The sequence below is a fragment of the Ursus maritimus genome, unplaced genomic scaffold (assembly GCF_017311325.1).
Source record: "Ursus maritimus isolate PB19 unplaced genomic scaffold, ASM1731132v1 scaffold_4, whole genome shotgun sequence".
Lineage (NCBI taxonomy): Eukaryota > Metazoa > Chordata > Mammalia > Carnivora > Ursidae > Ursus > Ursus maritimus.
In genome coordinates, this window is record NW_024426552.1 from 77,074,311 (window position 1) to 77,093,051 (window position 18,741).

The window sequence follows — 18,741 nt, forward strand, 5'->3', positions numbered from 1 at the left end:
CTCTTCCAACTGCCTCTTATCTGAGCACAGGACCAGGCTCCTTGGACCAAGTTCTGAGAGTGCATTTGTCAAGAATCTACCCCTTGAGTTTTCCAAGGATGATGACTCAAGTCATCCTCTTCAATTCTAAACAACTTCTCTCTCTCTCTGGCTCCTTCGTTCTTCTCTACTTCCCTCCCTCATTTCTTTGTTCCTCCTCCTCTCTCTCTTTCATTCTCTTTCTTCCTGTCCCCATCTCTTGACTCACACGTTAGACCATTTGGTTTATTGCATAGGCTCACACACATGTACACACACATGCATACATACATACACATGGATGCACACACATATACACACACTTGCACAATGCACACACACACACAGCCTCTTCCTGAGTTAATCAGACAACCAGAGACACACCGTCTCATCAGGATGACACTTTGCGGCTGACCCTCTGCCTGGGCCACCCTTCACCGCACCTCATCACCTGCCTGATCCCTCCGCAGCCTTCAGAACAGCGTTGGGATGTCTTCTCTTTCAGGAAGTCCTCCCTCTCCAGTCTGAGTTGTTGGTTCCTCCTCTGCGCACCCCCAGTGCCCTTGCTTACCTCTAGCGTTGCACGTCTTGCACTATCCTATAATTCCTGATTTGCTCATTCATTCCCCCCTTAAACTACAAGTACAGGGGGCAAAGCCTAACATACTACAGCACAGAGTAGGGACCAAATAAATATCTTTCTAAGGAAGAAAAGAAAGAGCAAGAGAGCCAGAGAGAGGAGAGAAGGAGGGAGGAAGGAAAGAAGAAAGGAAGAGGGGAAGAAGGATGGAGAAGGGAGTGTATTTGAAATATGTATTCTGGGAGCCCCAGGAAAAAGCTCAAGTGGCACAGGTGGCCAAGGACATCCTGCCTCAGAACTGTTCCTCCATATCCCCCTCCCAGAAGATGGTCCTTTATGTATATACGGGTCCCCTCCCAGCTTCTGCCTCTGATATTAGGGTGATCTTGGTCCCCCAGCTCTGATAGCCAGGGTCTTAGTCTCCCCAACCCTCTGTCACCAGGGAGTTGAGAGAAAACATCACAGAAAGGGGAATAAGTCCTAGGATCCTGGATCACAGGCATTGCTAAAACCTTCTGCGGCATTTAAAAGATGCTTAATCCCATGAACCTGATTTTAAGTTAAACACAGTTCATGTGTGTTTTTTTACTCCAAAGATTCACGATTTTCCATCAGTTTGTTTGTCTTTCAGAGTTGTACAAAGTCTCCAGAATTGGGTTTGGCTTCAGGAGACAGCTCCTCTGTGATGCAGGAAAAACCTCTGACTGGGGATTTTACCCCCCCACACACACACGATGTGCATGGTGGCTAGAATCCCGCCTCTGTGCCCCATCACCTGGGCTCTATAGTGCCCTCTCCATGAGACACAACCAACTCATCATTCATTCATTCATTCGTTCATTCATATATGTTCATGTTTCAGATATAGAGAGAGATGTAGTTATAGATACAGACATACACGCACATGTAGTCAATAAAATCAGTAACATAAACACTTTGTAAACTACAGAAAACAAAAGGATCCCCAGTCCTAAGGCTTCCTCTGTTTATTTTTAAACATAATGAAAAACACACTTTGCATAGAATTATCCCCCCCATTTTTGCCTTGTCACTTTCTAGTTGTCACGATCACTATTTTAAATGTGTGTGTGCCCGTTCATCAAGTGGGTACACTTGACCATTTCTATTGTGTTGAACTTTTAGCTTACTTCCACTTTCAAGTATTATTTTAAAATCTTTAACTAATATCCTTAGTTATATAGCTTATCCCCAAGTTATATTTTGTTACGACATATTCCCAGAAGTAAAATTACTGGGCCAAATGTAGCAACATTTTTAAGGGTCTGGATGTGTATTTCCAAACTGCAGTTTGTTACACTGTTGCTAGGTAGTGTGTTAGTGTGTGTAAGAGGCTCTATTAGCTACTCTCACCAGCAAAATTTTAAAAACCTATTTTTGCTGTTGTTAGTTTAGTGAACAAAAGAAATGGCACCTTGCTATTTTGATCAATAGTGAGTTGTACATTTTATTAAAAGCCTATTTCCTAACTTAATTTCCTCATTCATGATACATCCATTAGTGGTTTTGTCACTTAATTTATTAGGGACACAAAGTACTTTTGAATCAATTTGTGTGATGTTTCCTTTATACGGAAACTTCATCATAAATGCCATGACTATTTTCTCTGGTGATTATTCTGTAGATTATTCTTTTGTTTACCCTGATTTTTACGTGACAGAGTTTTCGTTTTTACAGTCAACTCTGTTGCTATTTTTCTGTTTCTAAGTTTTAAACAGTTCTTAGCCCTTCTAGCTCTTGGTAAATAGTCTATTTTATTGTCTTCTATTGTTTGATATGTTTTAAATTTCATTCTTTAGTTCATCTTTGATATTTTGTTTTGGCATAAACTGTGATCTAAAATACTCAGATGGTTTCTATTTCAAGACTAGCTGTTTGAAGACACCTTTAGTTAATCCCTCCCCTCTCTATTGAGCTGCTGCATCATTTAGTAAATATCAAGTTTGAATATGATCTTATAAGTAAAGTGAGAATTGAAAATTAGATAGACTTAGAGAGAAGGGGGGAGAGAGGTCATAGAGCAACAGGTGCTGCCCCTTGATGGTGGTGAACCTCTAGCCAAGGCTCCTCTTACCATCTACATGTACCTTTGTCGCCCTCTACTGGATTTCAAGGGCTCAGGCGGGTGCAGTCAAAGACGGCTGGAAATGACGCACAGCCTAGGCTTGGCTTGTCCCAAAATAAAAAGAAAGAGGTAAGTTAAATTAGAAGCCAAGGAGGGGAAACCAGCCAAGCCCCTTTCGTATTTAGGAAGAATACTTGTTCTGAGGCTTTTAAGACTTCATATGCATTCAGTTTCTCACTATTTTTCACCTTCCTCCTTTCTCCATCTAGGGTTAGCATTACAAGTCCCGAGAAGATCTCTGAGAGGTTGTGTGCTTGCTTTCCCCCCCTTAATGAGGAGGGCAGAATCTATGAGGCTGTGCTCTTTTCCACAGGGAGATAGGAAGAGAGAGTCCAGAACATGAGAACTGGTGGGGGCAACTACAGAGGAACCCAAAGATAGATTGGGGGCTTTCTCCAAACTGTTGGGGAGAGTGTGAAGTCAGAAGGTCTCTGGAGTTCTGTGGCTCCTCCTCCTCTTTTCAAAGTCAAAATTCTCTTCTCCCAGCCCAAGGGAAGGCATTCTGTCCTCAACACTTCAGTATTATGGATGGATTTCTCCAATGGCAGGGACAACCAGTCTGGGTTTCATGACAGTGGCATGGGTGGAGGTACTGAGAAGAGGGGTGGCGGGAAGATGGGTACACCTAGTTTTGGGTGGAAAAATCAGCAATGGATAACAAATGAAGGTCAGTGAGGAGATGCCACTTTAAAAAAAAAAAAGTCGGGGCGCCTAGGTGGCACAGCGGTTAAGCGTCTGCCTTCGGCTCAGGGCGTGATCCCGGCGTTACGGGATCGAGCCCCACATCAGGCTCTTCCTCTATGAGCCTGCTTCTTCCTCTCCCACTCCCCCTGTTTGTGTTCCCTCTCTCACTGGCTGTCTCTGTCTCTGTCGAATAAATAAATAAAATCTTAAAAAAATAATAAATAAAAATAAAAAGTCTTCCAAAATTATCTGGGCTCTTTGTTTAGATAGGGCAATTGTCACACTTTTCTTTGGAAAGACTTCTACAGGAGAAAACATTATTAAACAAAACTGTAAACTAAGACTCAATGGTGTCTATAATGAAAATTTTATATGGAACATGAAGCTAAACCCCAAGTTCTGCTCACAATTCTGTTTTTGCAGAACTCCATTTGTAAAGTCCTTACCTCACTAATGTCTCATTTCATCCTCACAACCATTCTGAGAGACAGTGGGGAGCAGAACAGGATCACAGGCTCTATGGTCTTGGTGCTTGGATGAGAATAATTTGTTCTTACCTGTAACACGCGTCAGTCAAACATTTGTTGGAGGATTAAGTGGCACAATCCGTATAAAGTACTTAGAACAGTGCATGGCCCATGTCAGTGCTTAACGAATGTTAGCTCTGACTGTACCCATTTTAGAGAGGAGGAAAGTTATGTGACTTGTCCAAGATCCTAGAGCTTTTATTTTTTTCAATATTTTTACTTATTTATTTTTGTGAAGGGGAGAAAAAGAACACGCAGGGGGAGGGGCAGAGGGAGAAGTAGACTCCCCGCTGAGCTGGGAGCCCAATGTGGGACTCAATCCCAGGACTCTGGGATCACGACCCGAGCCAAAGGCAGACGCTTAACTGACTGTGCCACCCGGGCCCCCGGTTCCTAGAGCTTTTAAATGTGGAAAAGCTGGAGATCAAATTCTGGTCTTCCAAAGCCCCGAAATGGACTCTCAGGCATAGTTCAGAGGAGGAAAAAAAAAGCATCAGGATCACACATCTGTCTTTTCATCTTCCACTCCATGGGATGAGGGCCATAAGGGAAATAGCTTGGGAAGCCCTCCGGATTAGGATGCAGGTTCCCTGGCTCTAGGCTCCACCATGAACACGCTGGGTGACTTACGCGCCCCCACCTCACTCCCGGATCTCCTGCTCTTCGCCCGCAAACGTGATTGCTAATGATATTAATCCTTACCTAGCCTATGTCACAATCTTATTGTGAGACTCAATTGACTAAAAGTATGAAGTATTTTATAAACTTCCACACATATAAGGGAAGGGAAGGGAAATGAGCAAACATTTATGGACCACCGGCTACAGACCCCCACTCTACATCCACCTGCCCTCTCATCTCATTTCACCCCTACTACTCCAGGAGGTGGGACTCAACTCCCACAAGAGCAATCCCAGGACCAGGGAGGGTTAGTAACTTCTGCCCATGCATAACAAGGAAAGGAGTGCAGGGGTGCAATTTAAAATCCAAAGCCGAATTCTTTCTACTGCACTGGCTTTCATGGTACACTGTGTATAGGCAGGGATCCGTCCATTTGTAAAACTGTATGAGAGGTTGGTCATGATGTTCTCTGGATCCTAAAGGGCCGTATTATGACCTCTTATTTTCATATGTTAATATACATGAGAAAATCCACTTTGACCTGCTGGAATTTCAGTAACAACAGCAGAATCTTGTGAAATGCAGGATGGGGTCTCCTTTGGGACTGGGAGGAAACAGAGCATTAGGTGGGGAAAGAGTCACCAGATCTGGTGCCAACTCTTCCAGCAGGAAAGGGCACTAAAGCACAGATCACTAAGTCCCTGAGAGCTGGAATGGACCCCATACGCCGTCTCACCTCTGTCCTGCTTTTACAAGCAGGAGGTTAAAGGGAAGGAAAAGGATGCATTTATTAGAACCTCATAGAGGCCAGCTCCCACACGAGGAGCTTTTACCCATTATTTATTTTATCTATTACTTATTTTAATCTTTACAAGAACTCCATGAAGCAAGGAAAATAATCCCAACTTTAAAGATGGGAAAAGTGAGCGATTAAGAGCATGATCCCTGAGGCATTCCTGGTCTGACTTTCAAACCAGTAAGCTTCCCATCACATTACACGGCCTCTAAAAAGCCTTCTCAGACTCAACTTCCTAATCCGCTAAATGTGATCACATGAGGGACGTAGGAACACTTTGAAATTGGCAAGGGTGCTTTGGAGTAGAGATTGCATAAGGCACTTTGAAATGTTATTTCATGTAACCTTCCCCATAGCCCTGCTCTTGATTCCACTGTAGAGAAGATTCTGAGACTTGAAGAGACCAAGATACTGGCTTAAGATCACGCAACTCTTAGTAGAAGTGCTGAGTGGCTGGAAAGGGGAAAAAAAAAGGAGAAGAAAGATCATGCAACTTTTTGGGTTCGATGAAATTGCCATTTGTAAAGGTTAAAATGGTAGAATACTGGCAATTTCACATGGTACAGCCTAATGATGAATGACAGGGTCAGGAATCTACTCAACTCTGGCTGGCTCCCGGGAGGATTACCTGAAAACCTTCACTCAACCCTAGGAGAGCTGCCCGCGTCCCATGCCCAACACACGCACGCATGCATGCACACACATGCACGTACACACACATGCATAGATTCTCAAGGAACTAGCAAAGCAGAACAGTCCTCTAATGCATTTTACATCAGTCTCTCTTCAGATGAAAAAATTCCTGATTGAAAACTTCTACTCTCCAAAGCTTCGACTTCCTGCCCTCCCCCAAGCGGGGCCACTAATCTCCTGTCTTGACATGGAGTCAGTGGAAAGTTTATCCCTGGAACTACCTTAGAAAGGACAAGAAGCCAGTCCCGTGTCTCTCTTTACAACTCCTCCAGAACTCAGGGAGGGAGGCAGCAAGGACTGCCAATTAAGCTGCTTCCAGTTCTCTGCCTCAAGAACAAAGCTGACACTCCCATGCTCCTTTGGGCATATTCTACGAGCATAAAGGGCTCCCCTGCTCCCCCACCTCATCCAGAGGAACCCACCTTACCGCCTTTGGAGGGAGTCACCAGGAGTGAGATGGCTGCGTCCCCGATGAAGCTTGATCTGAAAACCAGAACCTCTCCACACCAGGGACCCACACCCGCTGACACAGGAGGGCTGGACTGATCTCTAAAATCCTTCCCACTCTGACCTCTGCCTCTACACTGGAAACAACCAGAAGCCTCAGGTGTAGTGCTCCCTGGGGCGAGCAGGATTGGGCTTGGCAAAGGCCAGGCAGACCCATTGGTTTCTGTCAAAAAATGTCATCTAAAAATAAGATTTTCATAAGTTTTCAGTACATTCCAAGCTCACTTTATCTCATTTGAATGTCTCAATCATCCTGTGAAATACCCCCACATCTGTGTAGATATCCCCGTATTTACAGATTCCCTCAATCCAGACAACGATTATGTCTCACTCATCTTTGTATCTCACTAACTCTACCCAGTGTCTGGCCTTACAGAATCTGCTCAATCAATATTTGCTGAGAAGAATCAAGTGGTGGAGCTAAGTTCTAGACTCAGCCTGAGGTCAGAGCTCAGGTTTTCCCCAAGCTGCCTTTCCACGTGCTTCTTTCTTTGCCTACCCAGTCAAGCTGAGAAGTGAATTATTTCCTTCTCTTCTTATTTAATTGAACTCTATCACTGGGCCATCCCTCCCTCCTCATTGATCCCAGTCTTTTCTCTGGGTAGACCTCTCGCCACAGAGTGAATTGGGCAAAATTCAAGATGGCCCCAGGCATTTTGATCATAGGAACAGCCCCTTTTCTCTTCAAGCTGTGGGAGAATCAAGGAAGAAGCCCAAGGCCTGTCTGCTTCCACCAGTGCTGCCCTGGCCAGAGTTTTGCCTGTACCCACCTGTACCCTCTATGACAAGAGAGCCTGGGCAAACCCCAGCCAGAGGCTCCATTGCAAGGCAGCCACCCCCACCCCCAGCCTGGAACTGTAATCGACTTGTTCTTACCCTCAGGTGTAGAATCAGACAAACTGCAGTCAGGATGGAAATGAGGAGATGATCCAGCCTCAGCAGCCTGGTACTCAAGGGGGGCAGGCAGTCCCCACCCCACAGTTGTCCCTTCCCATTGGCCAACCCTGTGAGGGCCAGAGGCCAGTGGGCGGGCACCCTCCCCTGGCAATTGCTTCAGGTCTCCACTCTGGGGAACCTGCTGCAACCCCCCTTGGGCTTAGGAAGTTGAGTGGACCCTCAGTCACGGCACTCACATTCTCTTGGCTCATATGTTTGCTTCCTACAATAGCAAGAGAAGATGGGGCAAGGGTGAAGCCCAGAAAAAGAAAAACAAGCCATCTCTGCATCAGAGGGCGAAGCTTCCTCCTGTAAAACGAATTGTCCAGTGGTTCAGGAGACCCCTCTTTCCCCATAGATTTGCCCTAATAAGACAGCGACACCGATTGCCACCACCACACTCCTGCTCGCTGTGCACGACAAAGTGCGAGATTGTGGGGTCCCGACAGAGCACTTCAGAAGGGGGACTAGTCAGAGGGGCGGCAATAAAACAGGAAATAGAACACTTTCTCGGCTCTCTCGCCTGGACCCCAAATTTGGGGAAGTCTTTGTGTGTTAATTCTGAGAACTGAGGTGAAAGGAAGTTCCTGGGGTGGCATGGGGCAGGGCCAGAGTAAGACCTTTAGGGGCCCTGCATTCCAAAAATTTATGGAGCTCCTAACCCTATGGAATTCAAATTCGACATAGCAGAGAACTTCCATAAAATGTGATATTGGAATACCATCTCAAGATTTTGGGATTCCAAAATTCTGAATAAGGTTTTGAAAATGAACTTTTTGTGGGTATGTGAGCGCTCGTTTTGCCAGTCCTTTAAGAGTATTGCCTACTCTACCTATTGGGGAACCCAGCTCTGGGCTGGGAGCGGCCTGGAGGACCAGCGGCTGCCTCCCATGTAGGTGTTCCTAGAAGGCTTAGGCTTGAAATGGCAACTTTCATACCTTGGATTCTTTCTTGGCAAACCCATGTTCTATTTTTGAAACACAGGATCAGATCTGGTTCCTGCAAGCCACGAATTCTGAGGCATTCAATCATGACCCCAGCAAGGGCTCAAGATCCCAGCTACAACTTCTGTAAGACGTTCAGAAACAGAGTGTTCTCAGGCAGAGGCTGGGCCCGTGTGCCCGCCCCTGAACACCGCCTCTGCTGGCCACGCAGAGCCTAAGAGTCCACAGCAAAGTAAAGTAAAAGTCTGATCTAAGGCCTTCGGCTTCGGCTGATACGCACATTTTCTAGAGAAGTCACATTAGTCCTTTGAAATTGGAGTCATGAATCTCTTTCCAAGGGCCCACTGCCTTAGATAAGGGGCCGGGGAAAATAAGGTTTACTATAGTTTCCCAGGTAGGTCGGACCAAGGAGAAAACACAGAGAAACCAGAGCTACCCTCAATTACATCATTGTTCTGTTTTTATTGTGGCATTTTCTTATTTACTTTGGTTTGTATTACTATCTATCTCTCCTTAATGTGATGGGAACTCCATGAGAACAGGCGCTTTGTGTGTTCAGTGTTGTATCCCCTGATCGTATTTAATATCCTCTTGAAGATAGCAATGGCTGTCTTGTATTTTACAAATAAAGCATCTGGAGTTCAGTGAGGTTGAGTGACTTGTCCGAGGCACAGATCTAAGATTTGAACCCAGATCTGACTACAAAACTGGTATGCTTTCTAATACTTCATAACTCGCACTTCTCCTGATGGACTAGGAGACCCTAAGATTCACGTTTGCACTCCAGCGTAGCTTTGGGGTTGGCAAAAAAAAAAGTATTTTCTCCCAACTATATGGGAACGCAGCTGGTTACAGCAGGCTTTAACTGTTGCACAAGGTGGATTGACTTTAGCCCCAAAAACACACCAAGACTGGGCTGGGTCTGGTTGTCAGCCAGTGACGTTGTGAAAGTCTGTCATTTTGAGACCTCAGGGAAATCTGCCAACCGCCACAAAGGCCACCGTGTGGAAAGAGGCAATTCTGTGGCCTACTGGCTTAAAGACTGTAACTGAAACGCAGTCAGTCAGGAAGGCCTTGAGGCTAGTCTTTTTCCCAGGACGGAACTGTTACTACCTAGAGCAAAACAATCAAATAAATGTGATTATTTCCTCCAGGGTATGATGGCTGCAGTTCAATCCCCTTTCAGCAGGTGAATTGGGATATTAAAACAGCAGGCCACATGACTAAGTTTGCCATAAGTATGGCTAAATATTGCCATATATTTTTGCTTGATTGTGATTTTTAAAACATAATCTTAATTGAAATAATGATGCATTATCACTATGTTTTGAAATAATCCAGAATATTAGAGCAAGACAGCAGAGTAAGCACATACTGCAGCCTTCTGCTCCATCCCCAAATCCCTACAAATGGCAAGAAAGGAAACAATTCTTGGCTATAAAAGGACAAAGACTTGGCTATACTTGCACTTCATCCAGGGCAACCTCAGATTCTAATTTAAGTATCTGTTTTGCCACTCATGCTTTGGACTAAGAGTAATGCACTTCCATTGGCAAGGAGACCAGTTCCGATAAGCAATCCTAGATTCATATCTTTGAGAACCTGTGTCCTGGGACCACACCGGGTATCAAATATAGTTTTAGTCAAAGAATTTCCCACAATAATTTTGGAAATGCTGGGGAAGCAAAGGAAAGGAGATGGTGTTGCCCAGAGATCAGGAAGCAGCCTCTGTCACTGGGCCATAGCCTGTAAGCCTACACTCAGTGTCTGTACTGCTAGAGGCCCCACGACTGTACTGAACAGCAGCCAGGGCCGCTGACACTGCCAGTGACATGGCCAGAAACACAATAGCTTCTCCCTTTTACCCCTTTCAATCTTACACAACTGTCTCCCCTTTGCAGAATCTTACTGGAGTTCATCCAGCAGGGGAGGATACGTCATTTCACACACAGCTTCAGGAATAAAGGGGATTATCTAAAAGTGGGTATGGGGCTAAGTACCAATAGACATAATCTGACATAGACCACAACTTCAACAAATAGAAGAATTTACACCCAAGAAAACAAAGCTAATAGCCAAAAAAGGGGAACAAACTTAAGAATAATTGTTATAGTTCGAGAGGTGACAGGAAATGACATACATAAAAATAATTAGTGAATATTCTGCCATAGTAGGAGGTGAAAATAATTTTCTCTTCCTTGAGTCACCAAGTTTGTGGTGATTTGTTATGGCCACCCTGGGAAACTAATACAGGGAAGGAGAGCTGGAGAAAGAGGTTTTACAGATGACACCAAAGGCCTGATCCAATAAAGAAAACAATGGAAACTGAGATTCTACCAAAATGAGAACTTTTGCTCGTAAAAGACCCTGTTCAGAGGATTAAAAAGCAAGCTACAAACTAGGACAAAATATTTGCAAACCATATATCTGACAAAGGATTTTTACCTAGATTATATAAAGAACTCTCAAAATTAAACAAAAAAAATCCAATTAGAAAGTGGGTGACAGACATGAAAAATATTTCGTAAAATCAAGATATATGGATGGCAAATAAACACATATAAAGATGTTCAACATTATTAGCCATAAGGGAAAAAGCAAATTGAAACCACCAATGAGATATCACTACACACCAACTAGAATGGCTAAAATTAAATAGTAAGAAATATTATAATGGTGGATAGCTATTACGCATTTGTCAAAACCCATAGAATGTACAACACAAAGAGTGAACTCTAATATAAACTACGGACTTTGGGTGATTTTTTTTAAAGGTGGGAAAAATAAAGAGCACAAAATTAACATGATATAAGACTACCTGTTTCCCTATACCCTCACGAATATCGGATACTGTCCAACATTTAAATATTTTATATTCCAGGGGTACCTGAGTGGCTCAGTCAGTTAAACGTCTGCCTTCGGCTCAGGCCATGATCTCAGGATCCTGGGATCGAGTCCTGCGTCAGGCTCTCTGCTCATTGGGGAGCCTGCTTCTCCTTCTCCCCTATCTACCCCTGCACGTTCTCTCTCTCTCAAATAAATAAATAAACAAATAAATAAATAAAATCGTTTTTAAAAACACAAAAAACACTTTTAAAAAAAAGATATTCTCTCTCTCATTCTCTCTCCCTCTCTAAACCATTAAAAAAATAAATATTTGACATTCTAAATAAATAAATAAATAAATATTTGACACTCTAATATAGATTTTTTTAATTATCTTGTTTTTTTTGTATCTCTTTCATTATGTGTGGGGATATATTTTTATATATTTATTGATTATTTGTATTTCTTTTACTGCATATTATTTGTGTTGTGTTCTATTCATGTGTTTATTTCCTTTGTCCATTCTCTCCTATTGAGTTATTTTTATTAACTTTTAAAAGTTTTTTGTATATCAAGGAAATTAGTCCTCTCATATGTTTTGAAAATTTATTTATCTTTTGCCTTTAAAAAAATATGTTATACAAAAATTTTTTGCTTCCTCTTTAACCTAATTTTTAACATCTTCCTTTTGATTTCTGGATTTTCTGTTTTACCTAAAGATTCCTCCCATTCCAAAGTTATTCTTTAAAATATGTTTTTCCCCCCCAGAATGTTCACAATTTCTTTTTCTTTTCTTTTTTTTTTTTTAAGATTTTATTTATTTATTTGACAGAGAGAGAGAGACAGCCAGCGAGAAAGGGAACACAAGCAGGGGGAGTGGGAGAGGAAGAGGCAGGCTCCCAGCGGAGGAGCCTGATGTGGGGCTGGATCTCAGGACTCTGGGATCACGCCCTGAGCCAAAGGCAGATGCTTAACAACTGAGCCACCCAGGCGCCCCACAATTTCTTTTTCTTTTAATTCACTATTTGACCAACCTATAATTATCTTGTCAAATGAACAAAGACCACCTATACACTTAAGAACACTTGAGATCTAGTCTCAGCAACTTCCAATCAGAGGCTGTTTAGTCAAAGCTTACTATTCTAAGGGAGTCACTACTATCACCTTTTATTTCAGGAGAGACTGGAAGGGGGTTCAAAGGACAGTGAGCTTCACATATCGAAAGGAGGAACTCTTAAAACAGTCTTTGGTAAGAATGTCTTAAGGTGAGATTTTCTGGTTCTTGTACGGTGGGATATTTGGAAGTGAGAAAAGTGTTATGATTGGCTTTCAAATACATTTGTCAGTCTTTGATTGGTCCACTACCAACAGGTACATACGTAGAGGCTCTCCACGCTGGATGGGGTCATCTGGGCTTTCCTGCTTCAACTGGAAGAAAATATGGTCGTCAGCTTTAGAGTCTTACATAAGCAGTTCCTCATGTTTTATATGTTCTTTTTTAAATATATATCCTTGGTGAACCCAATGCCCATCTTAATGCACTTTTTTTCACTTCTAATTTTTAATGTCTTTTTCATACATTCACTTTTCAAATGCATTGGGGGTCTATTTAAGGAATCTCTGCTCGTTGTATGTATTTGTTCATCAGGAATATGTATGATGCAAAGCTATAAGATAGGACTATTAAAGACATACCTGAAAGTTTATTCACTTATAAAGACCAAATATGTAATTAGGAGACTGTTTTATAAAACTTTCCATCCTTATACTCTGACATGGAGCTTGGCATACAGGAGTACTCCATATATGTGGGCTGAGTACAGAAATGCTGGTGTGGCAATGAGAACTGCGGACCAAGAGATAAGACCTGGACTCTTCCCTGTTTCCCCGCAGGCTGGTTGGGGGGCCATGACACATATTAATGGACTGGTAGCTGGGAAATGGCTTCCATTATCAGGAACATAATTCCTACCCCTCCTTGAAGCTAGGAGTTACCCCATGACAAAGTTTTCACCTATAGAATATGAGAGAAGGTGATGTGTGCTACTTCCAGGCTGAGTCTTAAAATTTTGCATGGGCGATCCTTCAATTTCTTCTCTACCTATGAACTGGAAGGCAGATATGCCTGTGACACAGTCTTTTGAGGGGAGGGATTGGGGATTGGTTGTTTTTCATAGAACTACATGTTTCTTCCTTATTCCAAGCTTATTGAGGAATGACTGACTAATATAATTGTATATCTCTAAAGGGCACAATGCTATGATGTGATATACATACACATTGTGAAATGGTTACCAATATCAAATTAATTAATACTGCCATCACCTGACATAATTTTTCTTTTTTCTTTTTTTTTTTTTTTGTGGCAAGAACACTTAAGATCTAGTCTCAGCAACTTCCAAGTATACAATACATGATATTAACTATAGGCCTATGACCGAGTTTTGACCATACGGACAAAGATGATGTTGTAGGGGATGGCGTGAAACCCACACGGAAGAAGCCGGGGAATCCTGAATGCAGAGCAGGCTTCCTGCCTACCCTGCACTATTCCAAGAGACAGAAATAAGTGTATTGTTTGACTCCCTGTATTGTTGGGGCTCCCTGTCGCAGCAGGTCACTAACCCACATGGCATGTGGTATTCCACAAAGGTAAGAGTACTGCAGTCAAACAGTTTGGGAAATGAAGGGGTTAAAAAAAGTCTGCAGGTTTCCTTCCTATAGGAATTCTCTGAATCTGGCTACATGTTTTCTTTTTCCCTATATTGCAACTTGAGGAAGAAAATTGCTGATCTCTTGTATTCTCTTCCTGGTTCTGAAAAACACATCTGAAAAATGCTGATTTGGATGATTTCTATTTTCTCTAAACATTGCATAAGGCACAGCGAGTGTTTCATATGCATTCGGAACACCACCAGACTTGACAGAATCAAGGCTGCCTTAATCCAGCCACTTTAGTCAGAGGGTGTCATCTGGAGGGGACAACAGGCAATATTACAAAACCACACAGAACAATTCTCCCAAAAGGTTTAGGACATTTTTATCTCATTGTGCTGTATTCTTTCTCAGTTAAACAAATGGAAAGATGACAAAAGTTTTACCCAGAGAAGAGCCATTCTCTTTTCCTTTTCTTTTCTTTTAAAAGGCTTTAAAAAGGTACTTCAGTCACAAGTCACTCAGTAACTTTTTCCTGAGTGGCTACGGGACGCGCGACCTCGGAGAAGAAAATGCAGTGTCTACTGGCCAGAGTGGGCGTTCAGAATGGGCCTGGGGGACGGCACTCCAGGAGCGTCAGCAGTGATGACTGGTCCTGGTTCCTCTGGCCGTCCACCTGTGATGCAGGATTTGTGGAGACGCTCCTCATGTGAAGCCTGCAGGGCTTGGACACCTTGCACTTTGCCAGCACCAAGTGTGGCTGGTTCTGCAGATTCAGAGAACAACTGATGTCCAAAGGACTGAGAAAGCTTTGAGCTGTTTCTGTAGTGGGCACATGGCTAGTCAATGATCAAAGTGTTTAAGAGGATCCAAGTGATGGGTTTTCTGACAATTCTAATAGAATCTAGAAGATTTTTCTGTCCAGCTCCAGTTCTTACATATTCTTATTGAGACATGTATATGGTAATTGATAAGACGACCAGAGAGCCAAAGCAGAGAAGTATGCTGAGAGACATATTCAAGACTGAATGAATGTGTTCTATAGAAAAGTATGAAAATAGGCCATCATAGATTGTGAAAGACTATACTTTCTTTTGACTGGGTAGACATGTCCAGTGCTGTTAATGCAGCAAAGGGCTCTGTGTGCTTTTAAAAATCCCAATCTGTTGATTCACAAACTTTGACTGGTTGTAAGGCAGGCTCCCCACCTTGGGAAGGCACCCCCACAAGCTTTCAAGGGGTGTTGTTTGCAGTGGCAGGTTATGATTGGTTCACCAGGAGCTCAGTTGCCACCATGCTGGTCTGCAGAACTCCCCTAGGATACCCCACAGGGGCTCCCCTCCACTCTTGTCTGCCTCTTCTGCAGCTGGCCACACCTGTATCTCACAGCTGGTCTCAACCCTCCTCCTTCCCCACGGATGTTTAAGAGGCAGGAACCCAAAGATTAAGGAGGGAGGGACTCACCTCCAAAGGTAAGTGGGGAGAAGTGAATGGACCAAGGATAAAGCCAGAAATGAGTTGAAGAATTCCAGGAATGACAAGTCAGAGGACCTTCTAGGCTGTGATTGGAACAGGAAGGCCTGGAAGTGCATTGACTCTTGAGGTTGCTTCCTACTCTCTTGCAGACTGGCTGTGAGGACCAACTGAGGTCCTATTTGTCAAGCACCAGGGCCAGCCCTAACGTTAGTGCTTTTCTAAACCCTGTGGCCCAGGGGCCTCTGTCAACGCATCCTCCCTGCCATGCATCGCTCCTCCACGCCTCTGTGCCTGTGCATGACCGGGATGTCCTTCTCCTTCTCCACCTGGAGAAATCGCCTGCTCCAGGAGACCCAGCCCAGATGTCATGTCATCACTGACTACATCAGGAAGTCAGTGGCAGGGTTCTGTGCCCCCAAAGAATGTGTCACACTGTGTTGTGATGATATTTCCACATCGGTCTCCCTCAACTGTACTGAGAGCTTCTCACTCATCTTCATGCCTTCCTGGTCTCTCCTGATGCCAGCACCTTCCTGAGGACAGAGGTGTTCAGGAAATAGGTGTTTTTGGAAATGAACAAATACATACATAAATAAAGAAATGTTCTTATGGTCCAAATGGAACAATGTAGGTTAGAAAGTAATGTGGGTAGAAGGAAATAAGACTCCCTATGAATTTGGGAAGATCTTTATTTTGTTGTGCAAATAAAAATCATTGCAGTCTACCAATCTGAAACATACTCTATCTCCCAAGAAAGATATTTTGTCTTTTGCACAGGAAATGGGCAAAGAAAGTGTAGCCCCACAACTTAGCTTAACTGGAATAAAGAGTCTGCCTCCATTTTTGATGTTTGACCACTGACAACTTTCAACCTCTACCTTTCTCTCTCCCTTTTGCTTCACATCTGGGCAAGCTGAAGAGAAAGTGTGTACACCCCTTCCCTTGGTACTGGACGGGAAGTTCAAACCATGCAAATCCCAGCCTGTACATGGAAACCTTTCTCTGGCCCCACCCCAACCACAATAAAAACCAAAGCCAGTCACTGTTCCCTTCACTCAAGTCATTTCAGACTAGCTTGGATACTTGCTCCTGCTCTTTCCTCAAAGCCTCATCATGTGAGTAACAGACCTTTTCATATCCTCTTGATTCATTTGTGGTATCATCATCAGTCTGGATATCAGAACCCATTTTTTTTTTCAGAAGTTTGGGCGGGGGGGGGCTGATCCTGCCCTCCACAGGGCAACCTCAGACACTAACTTAATGAAAATTTTTGACATATACTCTGTATCTAAGAATAAAGCTATTTTGTCATTAGGAAAGGGGGGTGGGAGAAGTGGGAGAAATGGGTGGGAGAAAGTATAACTTTCTGAAAAATTTCAAAGAACACTCTGCTGGACAATTGTGCCAAAGAACCCCTCCCTGACTGTCTGTTCCTTAGATTCTGCCCAGTTTTGGCCATGTGGTCAAAGTGCTTCCTTATGAACAAAGTGAGACACTTATCTTCTTGATTCTGAAGTGATTTTCTTGAGTTTTACGGGAGACACTCCTCAGATGTTTGTTGGCCCATTCCATTCCAGAAACAAATCAGAGAACTGAAGACTCAGACAGATTCTACATCGGATAAAAAGTTAAAATCAAATCAACCTTAACAAATCCAAAACTAACTAAATCCAGAACTAAAACTAAGTAATTCCAGAGGTCAGTGTGATGGTTATTAGCTATAATTTCTCGGCTTTCAGCCCACCCTTCTAATCTCTGCCTTGTGGCCTGGAGCCACTCACTTCCATTGCCAGCTGCTCCCTGTCAGGCTTGGCCAATAGAGCAGACTGACCAGAGAATGGAAGAGGGGAGAGGGACCTCTGTGCGCCTGAGTTCCTGTCAGCATCCCCCCAGCAACTAGTCTGCACCCTGAGAACAACAGCTGGTTCTAGTGTCTACAGTAGGCCATTTTCCCAATACTTCCATAACCAGCCTCATCATCCCTCCCCCTGCTCTTCAGAGACTCCAGCATTAGCTGACAGCACCGAGAGTTCTGCATCCAGCTCCAAACCAACTTCCAGCTCCTGGGACACCTGTCCTGGGGGGGGCAGCACTTTTTCCTCAGAGAGTCAAACCCAGCTATGCAGGGCCACCTCCAACCTCTTCCCTTTGCTCCCTCAGCCCTTGGGCTGGTGGCTGCTTCTTGCAGTTAAGATCTCCGTGATACTCCAATATCTTTTTGTTTGTTTTGCCTAAACTTAGTCCTCTAATAGCTGAGTAACAATTCTTTATATTGAATTCTTTCCATTACAAACAGTATGGTGTTTCCATCAGTGATTGGACCCTGACAGTGATCCTAAAACTAAGCCGTTTTTTAAAATAAGTAAACTTTAAAACCAAACAAGCAAAAATAAGGAACAGAAATTTAATTTAAAAAGGGAAGAAAACAATTGACGATAGATAGTTCTGAATATAACTCAAAACTAACAGATGAAAACCAATGACAAAATTTTGGAAAATTAAAAATTAAAAAATTAGTCTGAAAATTCAAAAAAAATAACTAAAAATTAATTCAGAACTAAATGAATGTAAAAATATGTAGCTAAAAACGATAATAACTAAAAAAAGTCACACTTAAAATAAGTCAAAATAACTCAAAATTACAATAACTGAAAAGAGTAACTATGAAAAATAACCCAAACACTGAGTCTAAAGCTAAGGGTTAATAATTCTAAAAGCAATTCAAAAATAACTGAAGATAAGTAACTGAAAACGAACTTTGAAAATAAACCAAAAACTACAAAGTTAAATAACTGGAAAACTAGTTCAACATAAACGAAAATTAATAACGAATAAAACTAAAAAGTAAGTAACTCTAAAATTAATTCTAAGACTAAAAAACTCTAAACGTAAATTTCTCAGACGTCAACATGGACCCAGCCCTCTCTGAAACTGAGCAGCCTCGTCGCTAAGGACACTGTGGCGGGTTCCAGCAGACAGCCCGCGCAGACACTGCTGTCCCGGGCGGGTCCAGCTCCAGCCCGGCTCGGTAGAGTCCTCCGGGGCGTGGCCTCCGCCAGCCTCAGTACGCGGCCCTAGCGCTCGCGCAGGCGCGTGAACAGCTCTGAGGTTCGCGGGAGTCTGAGCCGAAGCCCGGCGCTCGCGCAGGCGCGTGGGGAGCAGCCCCGGAGTTCGCGGCTGTCTGTGCCCAGTGCCCCGAGCTCCGGGAGGCGCGTGGGGAGCAGCTCACAGGTTCTCCGCGCCCGCACCCGGAGGGTGGGCTCCGCGGGCAGGCCGTGGACCCTTCCTCAGGCTCCTGGAAGGCGGTCCTGGCCCTTCCCTCCCCCCCCCCCCCC

At 43.6% G+C, this 18,741-nt stretch overlaps 1 protein-coding gene and 1 long non-coding RNA gene across 9 annotated transcripts in view; one reads left to right on the top strand and one right to left on the bottom strand.

The window, feature by feature from the left end:
• ADIPOQ (adiponectin, C1Q and collagen domain containing) overlaps window positions 1-7,544 on the bottom strand; it is an 11,441-nt gene extending 3,897 nt beyond the window's left edge. Inside the window, exons 1-2 of one of the 8 annotated variants that reach the window (XM_008705189.2) lie at window positions 7,446-7,522; window positions 2,704-2,785 (exon numbers count right to left, since the gene is read on the bottom strand). The gene's annotated coding sequence lies outside the window, so the exon portion shown is untranslated. Of the gene's footprint in view, window positions 1-2,690; window positions 2,786-3,871; window positions 3,960-6,484; window positions 6,733-7,445 lie in introns of those variants that run through there. The other 7 variants (XM_040621476.1, XM_008705188.2, XM_008705190.2 and 4 more) reach the window with 7 other exon arrangements.
• Window positions 7,545-12,247: 4,703 nt separating this feature from the next.
• LOC103676048 lies at window positions 12,248-14,798 on the top strand. The gene is made up of 3 exons (XR_571990.2): window positions 12,248-12,540; window positions 13,646-13,927; window positions 14,421-14,798. It is a non-coding gene; the product is annotated as an uncharacterized LOC103676048 (long non-coding RNA).
• The last annotated feature ends 3,943 nt before the right edge of the window (window positions 14,799-18,741 follow it).